This window comes from Dipodomys spectabilis, unplaced genomic scaffold, assembly GCF_019054845.1.
Source record: "Dipodomys spectabilis isolate Male_0828 unplaced genomic scaffold, ASM1905484v1 ptg000092l, whole genome shotgun sequence".
Lineage (NCBI taxonomy): Eukaryota > Metazoa > Chordata > Mammalia > Rodentia > Heteromyidae > Dipodomys > Dipodomys spectabilis.
In genome coordinates, this window is record NW_024870769.1 from 14,700,672 (window position 1) to 14,719,754 (window position 19,083).

Below are 19,083 nucleotides of genomic sequence, written 5' to 3' on the forward strand. Positions count from 1 at the left end.
TTCAGTCCAATGTGATTTATTCAATGGGGCTTAAGGTTTAATTATTTGGTACACATAAGGGGTGAAGTAGACTAGCATCTCCAAAGCTACAGTCTTTCCTGAAGAGAGCAGGGAGGCAGATTTGAATGGCACTAGATGTTCAATTCTATGTGTTATTAAGGCTGTTTGGTGCCCTTGATTGCCTATCTCCCACTGTATTGGGACTACTGTCTAGAGTTGTATGTATGTCTTATAGGTTGAAAACGTCCTTCACTCCTGTAGTCAAGACATAAGGAGCATGAAGTCCTCAATAGAGCTAAAAAGAGTTTTAACCTTGAGTTCACTCACATATGGAAATTAGGATTGGTGAGAGAAAGACAAAGAGAAAACAGAAAACAGGGTGGGGGGAAAGGTCTGTTTAAAGTGAGATAATCAAGGACCCCAGCAAATCCATGTGAGTGATGGACGCGGTGCAGGAGTCTGGTGATGCAGAGTAGGGAGGCCCTCAGGCCTATCCCCAGTGAATTCATGGGAGAAGCAGAGCTGTAGGGGAGTCCAGCTCTGGTGGAACCAGGAGTCGCTCGAAGCTAATCATTTTGCTGACCCAGGAGAACTAATACTGTGTTTCTAGTCCTTTGTTGAGTGATGCCAACATCTCCCTCCACACCCATCAGGGCAGATGAAAAAGGCTGCCTCAGAACTCTTCTTATAAATCCTATCAAATCCCTCTATTTCTATTTTCAGTTAGTAAAGAGTGCCTACTAAACAGCCCTATCTCAGGAGGAAATCATGGGGGTGGAGAAGAGTCCCTGACACCAGCCCTGCGGGGACAGGGTTGCCTGGTTAAGTTAGTGAGACTCCATCAAAGAACAAGCAAAGCAGGTGGCTCATGCCTACAATCCCAACTATGTAGGAGACATAGAGATAAGGATCATGGTCTAAGACTGGCTTAAACAAAAAGTGGAAGAGCTTATCTGAAGAACAGCTAAAAGTAAATGGGACTAGAGCTGTGGCTGAAGACGTAGTGTTTGCTTAGCAGACATGAGCCTCTGAGTTCAAACACCAGTGCCACTGAAGAAAATTCTTTACAATTATGCTATAAAATTTATATTGCCTCCTACAGCAGACATGACATGGAATGATCCCATTATTATTGATGTGATAGTTGATCACAGGTTGATAGTTGATCAGGTATCGCCCAGAATGCCCTTCTATTATAACATTACATTAAAATTTTTGTTGTTGTTGTTGTTGTTGTTGTGGAGCTTGAACTCAGGGCCTGGGTACTTTCCTTGAGCTCTTTTGTTCAAGGCTAGCACTCTACCACTTTGAGCTGCAGCACCACTTCAGTTTTTGAGTGGTTAGCTGGAAATAAGAGTCTCATGGGGATTTTCTGCCTGGGATAGCTTCAAACCGCAACTCTCAGCCTACAGGCATGAGCTACCAGCACCCAATTTAATGTTAAATTCTTGCAAGTGCAATGTGTGTGTGTGTGTGTGTGTGTGTGTGTGTGTATGGGGCACGCATGTGCATGTGTGACTGTGCCAATCCTGGGGTTTAAAATCATGGCCTAGATGTTGTGTTCAAGCTTTTTTTGCTCAAAGCTAGCGCTGTACTTTTTGAGTCACAAATCTACTTCCACGGCTTTTTTTTTTTTTTAAATACATAGTTAATTGGAGATAGTTTCACAGATTTTCCTGCCCTGCCAGGCTTTGAACCCTGATGCTCAGATCTCAGCCACCTCAGTAAAGTAAGATAACAGGCCAGAGCCACCAGTGTCTAGTTATAATTGCTAATTTTAAGCTACCTTTACCATAAGAATTTGGCTTTGTACATATATGCTATTCCTCAAGTATTGTTTGTCCATTGAACAACTATCCTTCTCTCAATAAATACTGTAGGGTACAAAATATAAATTTGTAATTAGGTTGTATTTATAGCCAGAAGTCTTAAGAAAAATTCCCAGAAAATACATGTTAAGGATGGTACCTGCTTACATTCCACAGATGTATTTTGGGCTGGATTGTGTCCCCCTCACTAAACTCACATATTGATGCTCTAACCTTCAGTACCCCAGAATATGATTCTATTTGGAGAATGCCTTTTGGAAATAGTTAAGGTAATAAGAGGTCATCAAAATCTAACCAGACTCGTATCCTAATAACAAGAGGAAATCTGGGCACTAAGAAACATCAGAAGCACATATGCATGAAGGAACAACCTTTGCAAACAGCAAAAGAGAGGCTATCTACAGATTAAACAGAGAGACTCCAGAGGAAAACTACAGTGCCAGGACCTGGCTATCTAATTTACAGCCTCAAGAACTATGAGAAAACAAATTCCTGTTTTTAAGTCATACAACCTGTAGTACATCCATAGTCAATTAATATATATTTTATTCTTTTTTTTTTTTTGCCAGTCCTGGGGCTTGAACTCAGGGCCTGGGCACTGTCCCTGAGCTTATTTTGTTCAAGGCTAGCACTCTACTACTTGAGCCAGAGTGCCACCTCTGGCTTTTTCTGTTTACGTGGTACTGAAGACTCAAAATCAGGGCTTCATGCATGCTAAGCAAGCACTCTACTACCAAGCCACAATTCCAGCCCTTATCATATATTTTAGTACTAAGAAGTACAGTACTTTTGTGACAAACAGCTAAAAAACATAGATGTGTCTTTCAAGCCAGATAATAAATAAGAAACTGAAAGAATTTTGAGATTCATAATACAAAAAGCCAACGTTTCCTTGTCTACAAGGAAACTGTTGATAGAAATGTAGACATGGTATGAATCTGTTTTGTGTTGCTGTACAAACTACCTGGGGCTAGGTACTTTATAAACAGTTTTATTGGCTCATGTTTCTGGTGACTGGAAGTTTCCAACACCATGATACTAGTTTCCTAGTGATGGCCCCTGTGTGCCTCACAAGATGTCAGAGAATCAGACTGATTATATGCAGCACACTGATTATATGCAGCAGGGTCAAACATGTAGGGTAGCCTCCTCTTGAGGTCAGTCCTATGCGCCTCTCCCTCTCTGTGTGGTCAGCATTAGTGGATTTATGAGGCTAGAGCCTCCAGGATTTAATTACCTTCTGCCCGGCCATATCTCTCAAAGATTCCATATCTAACACTGCCATACCAGGGCCCAAGCTCTGGGCACATGAGCCTGTGCAGGACAAACCACATGTAGACTATGGCAGACTTTGGAAGTCCCTCTTTTGAAGTCTCAGATAGGAATGGGGAGCCTGACATTAGACTGGAGAAAAGGCAATCTTTGTTATACAGCAATAAAGAAGTTGATTGATTCGAACTTATTTCTTGTCTATTGTAAAATATGGTTTGGATTAAGAAGAACCAGAACCTGAAGATTTGGGAAATTCTCATAGTACAAAAGGTCTCTCTCGGGGCTGGGAAGGTGGCTCAGTGGTAGAGTGCTTGCCTTGCCCTGGGTTCAATTCCTCAGCACCAGATAAGCAGAAAAAGCCAGAAGTGGCACTGTGGCTCAAGAGGTGGAGGGTTAACCTTGAGCTGAAGAGCTGAGGAACAGCGCCCAGGCCCAGAGTTCAAGCCCCAGGACTGGCAAAAAAAAAGTCAAGTGACAAGATATGTATAAATTGTTAATATTGTATTATCATAACAAATCCATGAGATAAGTCAACAGCAGAGCAAATAACAGAAGTAGCTAGCTTACTCGAGTAGTTAAAGTTAGCAATGGAAATACCTAATTTACTAGTGAAAAGGGAGACAGGAGAAAAGACTTTTATTCAAGACTAAATAGATTTCATTAGGAAAGATAAGTAAGTGGGCTTTAAGGAGCACAAAGGGAAATAAGAGAGTTTCTAATAATGCATTTCTAATTATTCTAATTTCTAATTATGCTGGAGGAAGTTTTTGCATCTTGTTCTCAGAAGGGATTAGGATAGGTTTATTCTTAGTTTTCTTCTTCGGAGTAGATCTGCTTGGAACAAAAAATTATGGAAAATTGCAAGGGGAGTTCTGAGAAGATATCATTCTGCATTCATTGAAATTATAAAAACTACTGCCTGGATAAATACAGTCAATGTCCTATCTATCACCCCAGCACGCATGTGCGTGCACACACACACACACACAAAATTTGGAAGGTTTTTAAGGCTCTGTTGGCTCGTGCCTGTAATCCTAACTACTAACCAGTGTTCTAACCAGGAGGCTGAGATTTGAGGACTACAGTTCAAAGCCAGCCTGGGCAGGAAAGTCCCTATGAGACTATTATTTCCAATTAACTGCTGAAAACTGGACATGGAGCTGTGGCTCAAGTGGTAGAATGACAGCCTTGTTTGATGACACTTGAGATGACCCATACCAATCTTGTCCAGGCAATCATTACTCATTTTTTATAACTAGGTTGTCTTCCAAGGTTTTAACTTTGTCTTGCAATTCACCTGGAATAGAAACCTGAAACCCCCAATACTTTGAGCACTATTGTGCAAGACACCTCACTTTACTCTTCTTTCCCACCCAAGAGGTAAAGATGGAAATGCACAGCTCACATACGTCCAGCAAACATACTCTCCCAGCTGAGTTATCTCTATCTTTAAAATACCTTTGTATTTTAAAAAATCCAAACAGCCATGATTCAGCTTTGCTGATTTATTATCACAGTCAGTCTTTAAATACAATACAGCTAAATTTTAATCTCTTCTTTCAACTCATTTCATTTCTTCCCTGGAGTCCAAATGAGAAGAAGACTACAAAAATAACGATGGCACAAGCTGGGCATTGGTGACTCACACCTGTAATCCTAGCTCCTTAGGAGGCTGAGATCTGAAGATTATGGTTTGAAAGCCAGCCGGGCAGGAAAGTCTCTGATACTCTTGTCGTCAATTAGCCACCAGAAAACTGCAAGTGGCACTGTGGCTCAAAGTGGTAGAACATTGGCCTTGAGTGAAAAAGCTTAGAGACAGCACCCAGGCCCTGAGTTCAAGCCCCACAACCACCATCACCAACAAACAACAACTATGGCACCGAGTATGGAGGGCAGAGACAAGCAGATACCAAGATACCTTCCATCAATCATAGCCATCTCCTCACTGCTCAGCCCTTTCCAATCCTGCCCAAGTCTCCAGTTATTGTGATCCTCATAATATTTTTCAGCTCAAAACCCGAAAATTTTATCCTATTTTACTCAGAACTAAATTCATAATTCTTACAATTGACTCCAGATCTGGATCTCTATGTCATCTTTGAGTTCAGATCTCATCCTTCTATGGCAACATGGAGATCCAGCCCAACCCATCCTGACTGGGAAGTTTCTGGCCAGGCTGCTAATGGCTCAGAGCCTTTTTCATAGGTTTCTTGACTCTCTGTCCTGCCTGTAAGTCTCTATTCCTTGCAATTTGCCAAAGGAGAAGGAACCACATTTCTGTTTCATTGACAGCCCTATCTGCCTTCCAAATGCTCTACTCTTGTTTTTCTTTCTGGCACTGAAACCATCACACACACACACACACACACACACACACACACACACACACACACACACACACACACTCTTACTTTGTTGTTTATCTACTAGGGGCAGCAATTCCTTTTTTTTTTTGGCCCTTGCTTTATTTATTTTGTGAGTTTTCCTTGAAGCTCCGACTAGTGCTCTAACCAGAGTTGATGTAAATAAATGACAATTCTTTTTCATGTGGGCTCCATAACATTTCATAGAGCAGCTGCAGGCCAAGTCCATCTTTGTTGTTGTTGTTTGTATGGTACTACTCCAAGGGCCTGAACTTAGGGCCTGGGTGGTGTCCTTGAGCTTTTTCTGCTCAAGACTAGCACTGTACCACTTAAATTACACCTCCACTTCAGGCTTTTGGGTAGTTAATTAGAGAGAAGAGTCTCACATATTTTCCTGACCTAGCTGGCTTTGAGCCAGCCTCCTGAGTAGGTAAAATTAAGATCCATGAGCCACCAGCACCAGTTACTTGCTTTCAAAAGTTATGGGTCTTTTCCTATTCGCAGGTAGCTAAGCCTGTCTGGTTTGTGTCCACATCTGCACCAATCAAATGATCAAAGAACTTCTTTTCTTTTTTTGCATTTTAATAATGAATTTATTAAGCCACAGGAGCAGCGTGTGCAGGCATACAGAGTCATGGCTCTTCATGTTGTATAATAAAAATATGAGAATGAAATGAAGAGTTTTAAGCTTCTTTCTGCTGGTATTCCCTGATAGTGCAATGCCATCATTTTTGTAATGCTAGAATAAATTTTAGAAGTGTTTTCTATGCTTCTCTTCAAAAAATGATGAGTAATAACAGGAGATGGCATTTAAAAAGCCATTTTCTTCCTACTTATTTTTAGTATTAGAACCAGCATTTTTACTGTCACAGCCTACAATTTCCACTTTATCCGCTTTAATAAGCTCTATCACATCTCTGAATTCAACCCATTCAATACAAAAGCCCACACATCATCACAGATCTGTGTGTATTTGGAGAGCCCCTGAAATTGACTCTGTTCCGGGCCCTCTGAGCCAATGCTGAATCAATAGCCTTATCAAACTGAAGTAGAAAAAAAACAAACCACCTTGAAGGACAAGTTAGGGAATGAACTGTTGAGATGCAAGAGCTCATCTAGGCTCTCCTGAAGACTTTTGCCCCATGTGGTATTTCTAGATAACTGATATGCTATGGCCTAAGAGGAAGAAACTATTTTTTTCTTCAGGCTAGCATAGATGTTTACTCCCTGAGGGAGAGGGCATTTCCCAAGCAGATGGTCGGTCTCAGATCTGAAAGGAATGGAGTTGTCATGGATGGGGTGAAGGCACATACTCTGCCCGCCATATCTTCACCTGACACAGAAACCAAGGAGCTAGATTAGTGGCCCACAAGTCCAAAGGATTTCTTTTAATACCAATTCAGTCAACTAGAAGGTTGTTGTAGTAAGTAGATTCTTCATCTGCTTACTGTTTCAGTGATACTTGATGCCCTTCTAATTTGTACACAAGGAACCTGCCTGGCTGGCCCTTCTATTCTCATTCCATTCTCCATGCAGCTACCACCTCTTAAAGGCTCAGAGAATAGAAGGGTGAGTTATCAGCCTGGGGGAAGGCACAGTCAACACTCTAACTTTATACCAATTAAAGGAAGTAAAACTCTGCAGTGAAAAAGAAAAGAAAAGAAATTCTAGACATGGAGATTGACAGGTTGGATAGAAACCTAGTTGAGGTTTTCACTCTAGCAGTGGTTATTTGTATTTGTTTTTTTCTGTTGTCCTGGTCTCTGCATGCAACACTATGTATCTTAGTTGTTTAAATATATTTTTTTCTCCCTTCAGGTTTTTTTCCCCATCCAACCCCTCACCCCCTTTTTTTTCACAAGAAGTATTCGTGTCCATTTGTACATTTCTTTTCCATTTGTGGGCTCAACTGTGACAGAGTTCTAATAGGGATAGACACACCAGCATTTAGATGAGGTATAGAAAGAAGCCTTCCATTTCTCAGTCACTCAGGCTTTGGGTTTCCCTTTGACATGTCCCCCAAGAGGAGAGTCAAAACTATAAGCAGGCACACTAAGCCCCTTCCTTCTGCAGCAGTGACCTCCCCCACCTTCTCTCTCTTCTGGCCCCCGGGAGGCTGTGTTTGCAAGGATGTATGTGTGCCTGTCTTGGGGCTTGAACTAGAGCCTGGGTGCTCAATGCTGGTGCTCTACCATTTGAGCCATAGCTCCACTTCTGGCTTTTTGCTCGTTTATTGGAGATGAGAGTCTCACAGACCTTCTTGCCTGGCTTTGAACTTGGATCCTCAGATCTCAACCCTCTGCAGAGCTAGGATTACAGGCCTGAGCCTGCGGCACCATGCTGATCCTGCATCTTTGAAAACCTTCCTGGGCCTTCCTGTGGTTAAGGGGTGACAAGATGATGTCCCTGAGAAGAGGAGACCCCGCAGACGGGCTAACTGCTCGCCAAGCTGTGGAACCCCTCCTGCCCCTTAGGGCGCACTCACCCCCTGGGCTCGGATCCTGCGCCTAGGAACTCCCCCCCTCCCAGACACCCCCCACCCACCCGTACCCTCCGAGCTCCGGGAACCCTGCGCTAGCGGCGGTCGGGCGCGCGCCTCCGTGGCGGCCGGGCACGCGCAGGGCTCGGGCGCGCGTCTGGGCGGCCGAGGGCGGTGCGTCTGCCAGTCACCGGCTGGATCGCGCCGGGCTCGCTGCTCCGAGTCCGCCCGCCTGTCTATCGCGCCGGGAACCCGGCCCCGCCCCGCCCTGGCCACCCGGCTAGCCGCCTCCAGGGGAGGACGCGCAGGAGCCATGGGCCGCTGGCCCCGGAGGGCGGCGGCGCTGTTGCTGGGGCTGCTGGTGAAGGTAGGAGTCGCGCCGCTGCCGGCGCCGCCGCCAACAATGCGGGGAGCCCCGGGGAAGCCGATCCGAGCTCCTGGCCCCCCGAGAGCAGCCGCGATCCCCCAGACCCCGCGTGCGTCTCCCTGGGAGGAGCCGCCGGCCCACGGGTCCGCGCGTGTCCGGCGAGGGAAGGCGTCGGACCCCGGCGGCCGGGGGGCCCCCTCCTCCCCGAGCTTCCTCTTCCCCGCCCACCCTCGCCGGGCAGCCCCTGGCCCCCTGCGCCGCGCCCGGCAGTGACCTTTGTGCTGCCCGGGACCGGAGATCCCAGTTCAGGGTCCCCAGAAGCGGTCCCGTCACTAAGGGCCGGAGCGCGAAGCCCGTCCGTCTGGGGTAGACCGCGGGCGGCTTCGGAGGGAGGCGAGGTTCTGGAGGCGGAGGGGGAAGTGAGAAACGTAAGGGACGACTGAGAAATTGCCAAGATGGACGAACACGGTCCTGCTTCGGAGAAGGAAGCGCAGTCCTTGACGTGCAACCCGAGTCTCCGAGGAGCGCGGGGAGTGGGTGCGCAGCGCCGGCGCCGGAGCCCGGGGCTGGCCGGGGTGGGCACCGCCGCGCTCGGCGGCTGCAGAAGTTCCATCCATCCCCGCCAGCCGGCCACCCGTGCGGGCGAGAGCATCTCCAGCCTGGCGCTTCCGTACTCAGCTTCATTCTGGGGGGAAAAGATTCTGAGTGGAGTCAGGGTCAGTGGGCAATGATTAACTTACCATCTCCGCCCCTCTGCTTTGGAGACTTGCTTAAGAAACAAAACAAAACTCCCTTAACTGAGGAGTGCAGATGGACTGATTGATTCCCTGTTCTCCAGGTATTAAAAAGCAATTGCTAGTCATTGCTGGAGAAGCCTGGCGCTGGTGGCGCACTCTTGTAATCCTAGCTACTCCGGAGGCTGAGATCTGAGGGTCGAAGTTAGAAGATGAGGAAGACATAGCCAAGAGACTCTCGTCTCCAAGGAATCACCAAAAGCTGGCAGTAGAGTTGTGGGTTAGGTCGTAGAGCACCAGTCTAGAGCAGATAAAGCTAGGGTACAGTGCCCAGGACCTGAGTGTAAGCCCCAGTACCAGCACACACGTACCAAAGGAAAAAAAATGTTGAAGAAAATCTTAGTGTTTTCTCTCCCTCTTCCCCACTCCCCCCATTGATGCTGGTGATGACCCTGGCTGTGAACATGCTGGACATGTACTGTGCTACCAAGCAACATCCAGCCTCTTGTTATTTTATCTTTTTTTTTTTTCTTTGCTGGGCCTCTTGTATACTGATCAAGTGCCCTACCTCTGAGCCACATCCCAGCCTTAAAAAATCTTTTAATTGTGTGGAATCAGAAGTTGATGGAAAAGGGCTGGGAAGGTGGCTCAGTGGTAGACTTGCTTTTGCATGCATGAGGCCTTGGGTTCAATTCCTCAACACCGCATAAGCAGAAAAAGCCGGAAGTGGTGCTGTGGCTCAAGTGGTAGAGCGCTAGCCTTGAGCTGAAGAGCTGAGGGACAGTGCCCAGGCTCAAAGTTCAGGCCCCATGACCACCTCCCCACCCCCACACACAGAAGAAGTTGATGGAAAAGTTTCTCTTTGCTCAAGGTGCCATCATAGCAAAGGTTTCCTGTTTCTTTTCAAAATGTTCTCATTGATTGATATTTAATGTGGGTTTTTTGTTTTATTTTGGTAAAGGTGATACACAGAGATGGGTTTTTTTTTAAGTGCTTCAACACTTGCATTCTTGTCATTTGTTCAGATTTCTAAAACCTTATGAATCACATCCCTTCCATGACACGGAGAGCAGTGAAGTGAATCATAGGTTGTTATTTATATAAAAACAATCCTGTGGGGCTGCTTGCTAATGGCTCACATCTGAAATCCTAGATAATGAGGAGGCTGAGATCTGAGGATCACGGTTCACATCCAGTCTGGGCTGATAACTAGCAAAAAGTTGGATGGTAGAACACCACCTTGAGCAGAAAAAGCTAAGGGACAATGCTAGGCCCTGGTTTCAAACCCTAGAACAACAACAACAACAAAAAATGCCTATTTTCTCAGAGAGTACCTGCAGAATGTTTATCTTGTGCTGGGAACTGTTGTAAGTCCTTTAAAAACCTTAACTCATTAATCTACTTAGCAAATCCTTCTGTCCCTGTTGTTATTTCTAGTGGGAGGTTTTTAATAACTTGTCACCAGCCTGACTGCTGTAAAGTGAGGTGGTGCTGGGATGTAAACTCAAGCAAACTTCCTCTCCAAAATGGGCCCATATTTCAGGTAGGGAGGGAATTTGGACATTGCTATCCCTAAGCAGGGGTAGACTTGAGGAAGTCTGGTTTTGCTGGTCTCCCTGGAGAAACTCTACTCCTTGTTAGAGGGCCCATCTAATTTAGCACTCAAAGTATAATGCATGGGAAAGTTAAGTTGAATGTGTGCCTGACAGTAGATACCAAGGGATCTTGGGAAACTTGTGTTTTCTTAATCCCTAAAGCCCAGACCGCAATCTTAAAGGAACAGCACAGTTCCTCTTGAAGTGCATTACAAGGGACCTGAGCCACAAATATGGGAAGCTGGCCGCAGGCTCTGATTCCCGTGAGTTAGAAGAAGCCTAAAGCCCTTTTTGAGTCATAAAATTCATTCATTTATTATTATTTGTGCCATGAGGGAGGCTTGAATGCAGGGCTTTGCGCTCTTGCTCAGCTGGTTTGTTCCCAGCTGGTGCTCTACTACTTGAGCCATGTCTTCACTTCAGGCTTTTTAATATGTCATTGGAGGTAAGAGTCTCACAGATTGGTTTGCCCAAGCTAGTTTGAAATCTCCATGCTCTGATCGCAGCCTCCTCAGTAGCCAGGGTTATTTAGACTATAGGTCTATAACCTCAAGCCTGGCTTGAGTCATACCATTTTAAAGTTCAGTTCTTCTGTTCTGCCAGTTTGGCTGATGACAAGTCCCATAAACAGTCCTTACAGGAAGCTAGCTCCTAGAGGTCCTGGAGGAGTAATTCCCAGTGGCCTTCACTGAGCCACAGCAGAAAATTAAAAACAACGAACGGGAAAAAGCAAAACAAACAGCACATATACCCTCCCTCCAAACAAAAACAAAACGGAACTCCAGATTGCACTTTGGTTGAAATTGAAGACTAATTAGATCCTGAGCATTTGGAGCTTCCACCATCTCCCCAGGGTCTTTTCCTCCCAGCATGTAGTTTTCTAAATGTCTTCATTGAAGTCTCTTTCTAGGGGCTAGGTTGTAGACTTTTGAAAGTACTAGTCCTGCTGAAAAAGGCTTTATTCTACTGGAATAAACCTAGACATTTTTATGTTGCCATATTATTTTCCTTTTATAATACTCGGGCTTGAGTGGAGTGCCTCAATGCTTGGCTAAACAAATGCCCTGACACTTCTAGTTTGCTTTGGTATTTTGTTTTAAGTAGCATCTCACGTTTTTCCTCTAGCTGATTTTCTGACCTTTGCCTCCAGAAAAGTTTGGATTGAAGGCATTCATTTGAAGGCATTAATTACTATGCTTACATTTTTTTTTAAAACAGGTGTCACTGTTTTTTTTTTTTGCTCAGGGTAACCTCTTTCAGAAACCTGTGTGTGCTACCACTTTAAGCGAGTGCCTTGTGTTTTCTACAAAAGCCACCCTTACTGGACTGGAAAAGGGGTAGTCACTATAGAAGAGAGAACTAGAAAGTGGGCACTATATTTTTTTTTTCGTGGGGCTTGAACTCTGGACCTGGGCACTGTCCCTCAGCTCTTCAGCTCAAGGCCACTGGTCTACCACTTGAGCCACAGAGTCACTTCTGGTTTTGTGAGTGGTTTATTGGAGATAAGAGTCTCACAGACTTTCCTGCTTGGGCTGGCTTTGAACTGCCATCCTCAGATCTCAGCCTCCTGAGTAGCTAGGATTACAGGCATGAGCCACCTGCGCCCAGCAGCACTTTTATTTGTGTGTCAGCATTGAGGCTTGAGCATGGGGCCTGGGCTTTGTCTCTTAGGTGTTTTGCTCAAAGGGGAGTGCTCTACCATTATGAGCCACAGGTTCACTTCTGGCTCTTTGGTGATAAACTGGAGCTAAGAGTCTCACAAACGTTCCTACTCAGGCTGGCTTCAAATTGAGATCCTTAGATCTCAGCCTCCTGAGTAGCTAGGATTACAGGCATGAGCCACCAGTGCCCAGCTGAACATTGCCTTTTGAAACTAGGAAAAATAAGCCATCCTGTGTATTTTGATACCAAGGAATCTAAAAATTAGAACCAAATTCTGTTTAAGACTATGCTTACTTGCTTGTTTTCTGGCTTCCTTTCTTTCTTTCCTTCTTCCCTCTCTCTATCCTCCCTCCCTCCTTCTCTCCTTCCCTCCTTTCCTTCTTTTCTTTTGTCTTGCCAAGTTTTTCATGCTCTAGAATTCCAACAAATGTGGCAGCCCTTGGCTGCCAAGTTTCTGAAATAAGCCTTTTCATCCCTCCTACTCTTAGAGTTTTTAGAATCTGTACAATCTGAATGAAAAAGAAGCCTGAGGAGATTTATCTCAGGAAGCAGCAAGGAGGCTTGGCACCCATGGGTGAGAAGTGGCAGTGACAAATGAATTAATTGAAACACAAGGCAAGGGCATCTTTCTTAAGTGCAGAAAGCTGGTGGCCAGGTGTTTAGGAAATGCTTGGAGGTTCATGAAGAGCCAGGGGTCTACTGAGTCTTTGCTCTCATTTAGCTTGTGCAGATGAAGTCTAACTGGGCCGAAGCAACTCCAGAAATACAGAGGAAGGACAGGACTGGAGTAACAATCACTTTTAGTCCCAGGATGCAACTAACTTTTGTAGAACCTTCTTTTATTACGTAGTATGGATCAACATTTTCAAATGTCTCGGTGAGGTCCACATTGAAACTATTTAAACTTTCTGGACCAGCTCCTTTCCCAGCCTACCTAACTCTGATCAACTAATTTCTTCCCTTCCCAAATTCACAGTATCTATCACCTTCAAAACTACAGTGCAGTGCAATTTACCTTCTGTCTTTTTCTTTTTTCTTTTTAGCATCAAGGCTTGTATAATCAGGGCCTGGGTACTGTCCTTGCATGTGTCCACTCAAGATTAGCACTCTATCATTTGAGCCACACCTCTACTTCAGGCTTTTTGGTGATTAATTGGAGATAAAAGTCTCATGGACTTTGCTGCCCAGGCTCACCTCAAATCTCAATCTTCAGCCCTCTGAGTGGCTAGGATTTTAGGCGTGAGCCACTGGTGCCCAGCTTACCTTCTGTCTTGAAAGCAGTTTAGGGGCAAAGATTTTAATACTTTAAAAAAAACAAACCTGTAATGTTCTCAGATCCTAGAATAGTGCCTGACATACAGTAAGAAACTCAATGAGTATTTGGGTGAATAAGTTGATCAATGGGAAATAGTGATTAGTAGTATATAATTTTTTTTAAAACTTTTTTTTTTGGGTCCGGTTGTGGGGCCTGAACTCGGCCTGGGTGCTGTCCCTCAGCTCTTTGGCTCAAGGCTAACACTCTACCACTTGAGCCACAGCACCACTTCCGGCTTTTTTCTTTTTTGCTTATGTGGTGCTGAGGAATCAAACCCAGGGCCTCATGCATGCAAGGCAAGCGCTCTACCACTGAGCCACCTTCCCAGCCCCAGTAGTATATAATTTTGAGGGAAAGAGCTGGGTAGAAATGTAATAGGAGAGTGGAAGGTGAATGATTAATTATGGGCAGTCAAGAGGAGGCACTTGAGTTTGGTGCAAGCATAAATACAGCTCAAAATCATTGCAAATATGGTTCCAGAGCCCTGAAAAACAACAAATGTCACCAGAAAGCAAGTCACATGATTGTCTGTTTTCCTTGTGCATATAAAATTTGTGTTTATAACTATTATAGTCTATCAAGTATGAAATATGGACATGTGTATCTTCAGCCTGTCTTTAGTTCTGCTAGAGTTTGGATCTAGAATGTCCCCAAAGACCCGTGTGTGGAATGGTTGGCCCTCATCATGGTGCTGTTGGCAGAATATTTAATAGGAGAGGTCTACCAGGAGAAGTAGGCTCCCTCCACACTATTTTCCAAGCAGCAGGGCCAAGTCACTATGGAATTAATCATCCGGAACTATGAGCCAATATAAACCTTTCCTTTTAAGTTGATTTACCTCAGATATTTGTTACACCAATAGAAAACTGACTAGTACAATTCCATTTTGTTTGTTTGTTTGTTTGGTATGTGCGTATGTGTGTGTATGCTGTACTGGGGTTTGTGTTCTAGGCACTGTCCCTTGCTTTTTCATAAAACTAATGCCACAGCTCTGTTCTGGCTTTTTGGTGGTTATTTGGAAATAAGAGTCTTATTGACTTTTCTCCCTGGGCTAGCATTAAATGGTGATCCTCAGATCTCAACCTCCTCAGTGCTAGGATTACAGGTGTGAATCACCAACAATCTGCTAGGGTGTGGTTTTGAATCATTTCACCATTCTCATAACTGCAGGTTGAAAATTTTCCAGCACTTAACAGTTTATAGAGAATATCCATTGTTTTGAAAGAATTGGTCCTAGGAAAAGGCTACTCAAAATGAGTCCAGTTGGACCCTATTCAGAATGTGGTTAATAGTGGAACAAAAAATTGTTTGGCTCTTTAGTTTGAAAAAAACAAACAAACAAAAAACCCTCAGTCATAAAACTAATTTCAACCTGAGTGCTCATTTTAGGAGTATGAGTCAGTTTGTGGGGAGAATGTCATTTTCCTGACAAAATTCTGTGATGCATAATATAGTATCTTCACTAAAGTGACAAGCCACAGGGAATTTTCCCTTCTTCCCCCAAGCATCTCTTAGAGGATATTCAGATCATTACCTTTTAGGTACCTGTTGATCTTTATTTTTTCTTTTGCCAGGCTTGGGGCTTGAACTTAGGGGTTGGGTGTGTCCCTGAGTCTCTTTTGCCCAGGAGTAGCACTCCAACACTTGAGCTACAGCATCACTTACGGCTTTTTTTTTGAGTAGTTTATTGGAGATAAGAATCTCACAAACTTTTCTGCTCAGGCTGGCTTCGAACCTTGATTGTTAGATCTCAGCCTCCTGAGTAGCTAGGATTACAGGCATGAGCCACCAGCACCCATGGCCTACCTGTCATGTTTGTTTGTCCTTTTGTTGACTTCATGATGGTACAGTACCTTTGTGCTGTCCACAAGGTTGCTTTATGTCTGTTTGTCTTAGACTCTGTCATGACCCTGTGATTGTGTTTGATTATGGAGCTATGTGTTAGAGGGGAAATGCTGGTGAACTTTTAGAAGGAATAAGGACACAGCTAATTCTATTTTGTCCCAGTGTTTCCTGTGGGCACTTATTTGAACAATAAGCACACTGTGTTTTGTAAGTGAAATCTGATTAGCATTGTCATCATGACAGAGGCAAAAGGGGACAGATTAGGCAGAGAGGGAGGGAGAGGCACCATCCCAGTTGAGAGGATGCCCTGTCCTCTTCATGGCGACCCTGGGATGGTGGAGACAGCTTATGGAGGTAACACCTCTTTCTCTTCCAGAAGACTGCTAGGAAATTGAGATGAAGGCTCTGGCAAAAGTAAAGCTCTAGAGCCAGGCACTGGTGGCTCACACCTGTAATCCTAGTTACTCAGGAGGCTGAGATCTGAGGATTGTGGTTTGAAGCCAGCATGGGCAGTAAAGTCTATAATTTCCAATTAATCACAGAAAAATCTGGAAGTGGCTTTGTGGACAAGGAAGGTCTTAGTGAAGTCAAGAAAGTAGGATTTACCTGATGTGGAAGAAATACTTGTATTGTCAAAGCTCATAGAATTCACAAACTTTATAGACCATGATAATGAATGACAGTTTCCCTTGTGAAGGTTAAAATGTGTTTGTGACTTTAACTAAGTATCACTATTCCACAATACTGTGAGATATGTGAAATTTATGTAATCACCTAATCTCAATAAAAGTATTTAAAAAAAGAAAAATTATTTTATAAAAGAGCACTTCAAAGCTTTCGATAAAAGTGTTCTCAGAACTCTCTTGATGGATTACTTGCTTAAAGCACAGAGGTTATCTGGGTGCTAGAAAATCTCATGTTTTGATGGCAACACAACCATATATTATAGGATCTCTGTTGTTTGTGTATTGTCTGAGACCTTTAGTGTTGCTTAAGACCATTTAAGGTCTTGCTGACTTCATTGGTTCTTCTATGAAAAGAGAAATGGTTTAGTATTGATGGAAGCTCTGAGGAAGATCTCCCACTTGGATTTTTAACTGATGCCACAGGTTGGATTGAGAAGTTAAGAATATGGGCAATCATTCCCAACAGAATTCCTATTCCTAGTTCCCTGCCAAGATACAGCTATTTATCTGCACAGAAGGGCAGCTTACGTTAGCATATTGTTTAATAACTGCATTTTTTTAGAATGTCATTGACTTAGAAGAGTGAGGGGAAGGCTGGTCTTACGTGCTTGTATCAAAAATTCTTAATTTCTGCTGTTGGTGAAACAATAAAAGAGTACCAATTAGCCCACTTACTTACATTGTAGACTATTCAGATATGTTGACTTTTAATCAACTCAGAGCACTGAGGAAAAACCCTTTAGCTTTTTCGGTGGTTTCACTATCAGTCTCTCTCCTCCCCCCCCCCCCCCCCTTCATTTTTCGTGATATGTTTCACTGCCATCAAAAGAATCAACATATGGTGTTATGGAGAGAATGAGGACTGGTCTTAGATCTTTATGGGCTTGAGTGTGTGTGTGTGTAGGGGGGAAGGTATTCTTGATGATATTGCTTCTGTGGAAAGTTCTAATTCTTGGTTTTACTTCATTTACATGAATAGAAAAGTTGAGTCTGGATTCCTGTGTATAGCCAAGGACACTCTTCTAAAACAGCAGCTTCTTTTAGATAGATTCTTTAATCTTAGTTCTCTCCATTGCCCTCACCATAAATTCCAAACACTCCCGCAGATTTTAGAATCTGTTCAAAAGTCTTCCTTCTTTTTCCTTTCCTTCTTCCTTTATTCCCTTCCTCCCTCCCCCTCCCCTCCCCTTCTCCCTCCCTCCCTCCTTCCCTCCTTCCCTTCCTTTCTTCCTTCCTTCCTTCATTCTTTCCTCCCTCCCCCTCCCTCTCTTCCTTTCCTCCTCCCTGCAACTTCTCTTCCTTTCCTTCCCTCCTGCTCCCCTCTCTTCTTTCCCTTCTCCTTCCCACTTCTCTCTTGCCTCCTTTTATAATTCCTTCCTTCCTCCTTTCTTCTTCCTTTCCCTCATTCCTCTTTCCTCTCTCCTTTTTCTTCCCCTTCTTCCTCCTTCCCATCTCCTTTCTTCTTTCTCTCTGTGCTTCCCTCCTCTTTCTCCTTCCCTCCCTGCCTCCATCGATCGCTCCCTTCCTTCTTTTAGTTCAAGTGTTAGCTGGAACCCTTTTCTTTGGCTCTAAAGAGGTCAGTTTTTTTATATTCTCTTAAGTAATTTTCATAAATTCGAGTCCCATTAACATCATTTTAGGTGAGTATGTAATCTTTTTTACCACTGATTTTAAATGGTTGCAAAAGATTTGATTCCTCATGTATTGTAAAGACATGTTTCAAATAAACACTTTTAATTTATTCACTCTTTTAATTTATTCTGTGGATTGTACATGCCATTAGCAATTTGATACTCATTATCTTTCCTTTAAAAAATGCAGACATCTTCTGTAACACAGAAATATGGTAGCATTTGCCTTACTCATTGAACTCTTACTGGTTGAACTTGTACTTTCTCTACAGAATTTTATTCTGAGAAAATACATATTTATGCCTAAAAGTCTGTTTCTGATCTGTCAATTTTGTTAAAAACTGTCTGAATTAATTTTTAAGACATTTCTGTAAATAGTACTACCACAAGGTTAGCACTTTGAGTAGGCTTGAGTTCTAAGGCAGGTGTGTTTTAAGAAAGATGACCCATATCAGTAGAAAATCCATAAACTGAGTCCTTCGATAGCCTGCATATTCAAATGGCCTAAAAAGGTTTTGACCAATGACCTGACCTAGTCCCCACTGCAAATTAATGGTATTCACATCTCTGGGTATAGACAGGTCCAGTCATCTTTACTTTTTCACAGATGAACAGATGAATATTGAGGATCTTTATCTAGTCTGCTCAACCTAAATTGCTCATTGTGGGTTGCGGAAAGCACCACACTTTCCTCGACTATTTCCTTTTCTTCTGACTTTGCCATTTTATCTTGCATAATACCATTAAACCTTAGAAAATTATATCCAGGAAGACAAATCTGTTTTTCCTTCAGATGTAAGGTAGATACTCCATCTGGGCCAGCAACTCTTTGTATTCTTGGGTATCTGCCTAGTGTAAAATCTGTAAAATCTTTTGATCATAAGCTCCTAGAGGGGGCTTCCTGGTCCAGAAAGTCTTGGGAATATAGGCCTCAGTCTCTGATCCTCATCTGCCTTTCAACTCCCACAGTTTGTTTCTCTCCCTTTCTGATACTTTTCCAAAGGCTGTAGGCAGACTGGCCATTTATTTTGAGGCTGGTTCTGTTTTGAAAGTCTATTTCAATGTGCAGCTTCAATCTCAAGAGAGATTTACTTTGGGCTTAGAAGCATATTCCAATAAAATGGTTGAATTTGAAAATGGCAGATGTTTAGGAAGATTGGCTTTTGCTTGATTGTTTTCCTTTCCAAGAAGCACCAGGATCTCTCTCCTCAGTGGCTCTTCCTGCTCCTCAGTCCTCTTGTTTGAAACTGGACATGGATGTCTCCTAGGCTTAGTTGAGGACTCACTCTTCTTCTATGAAGAATC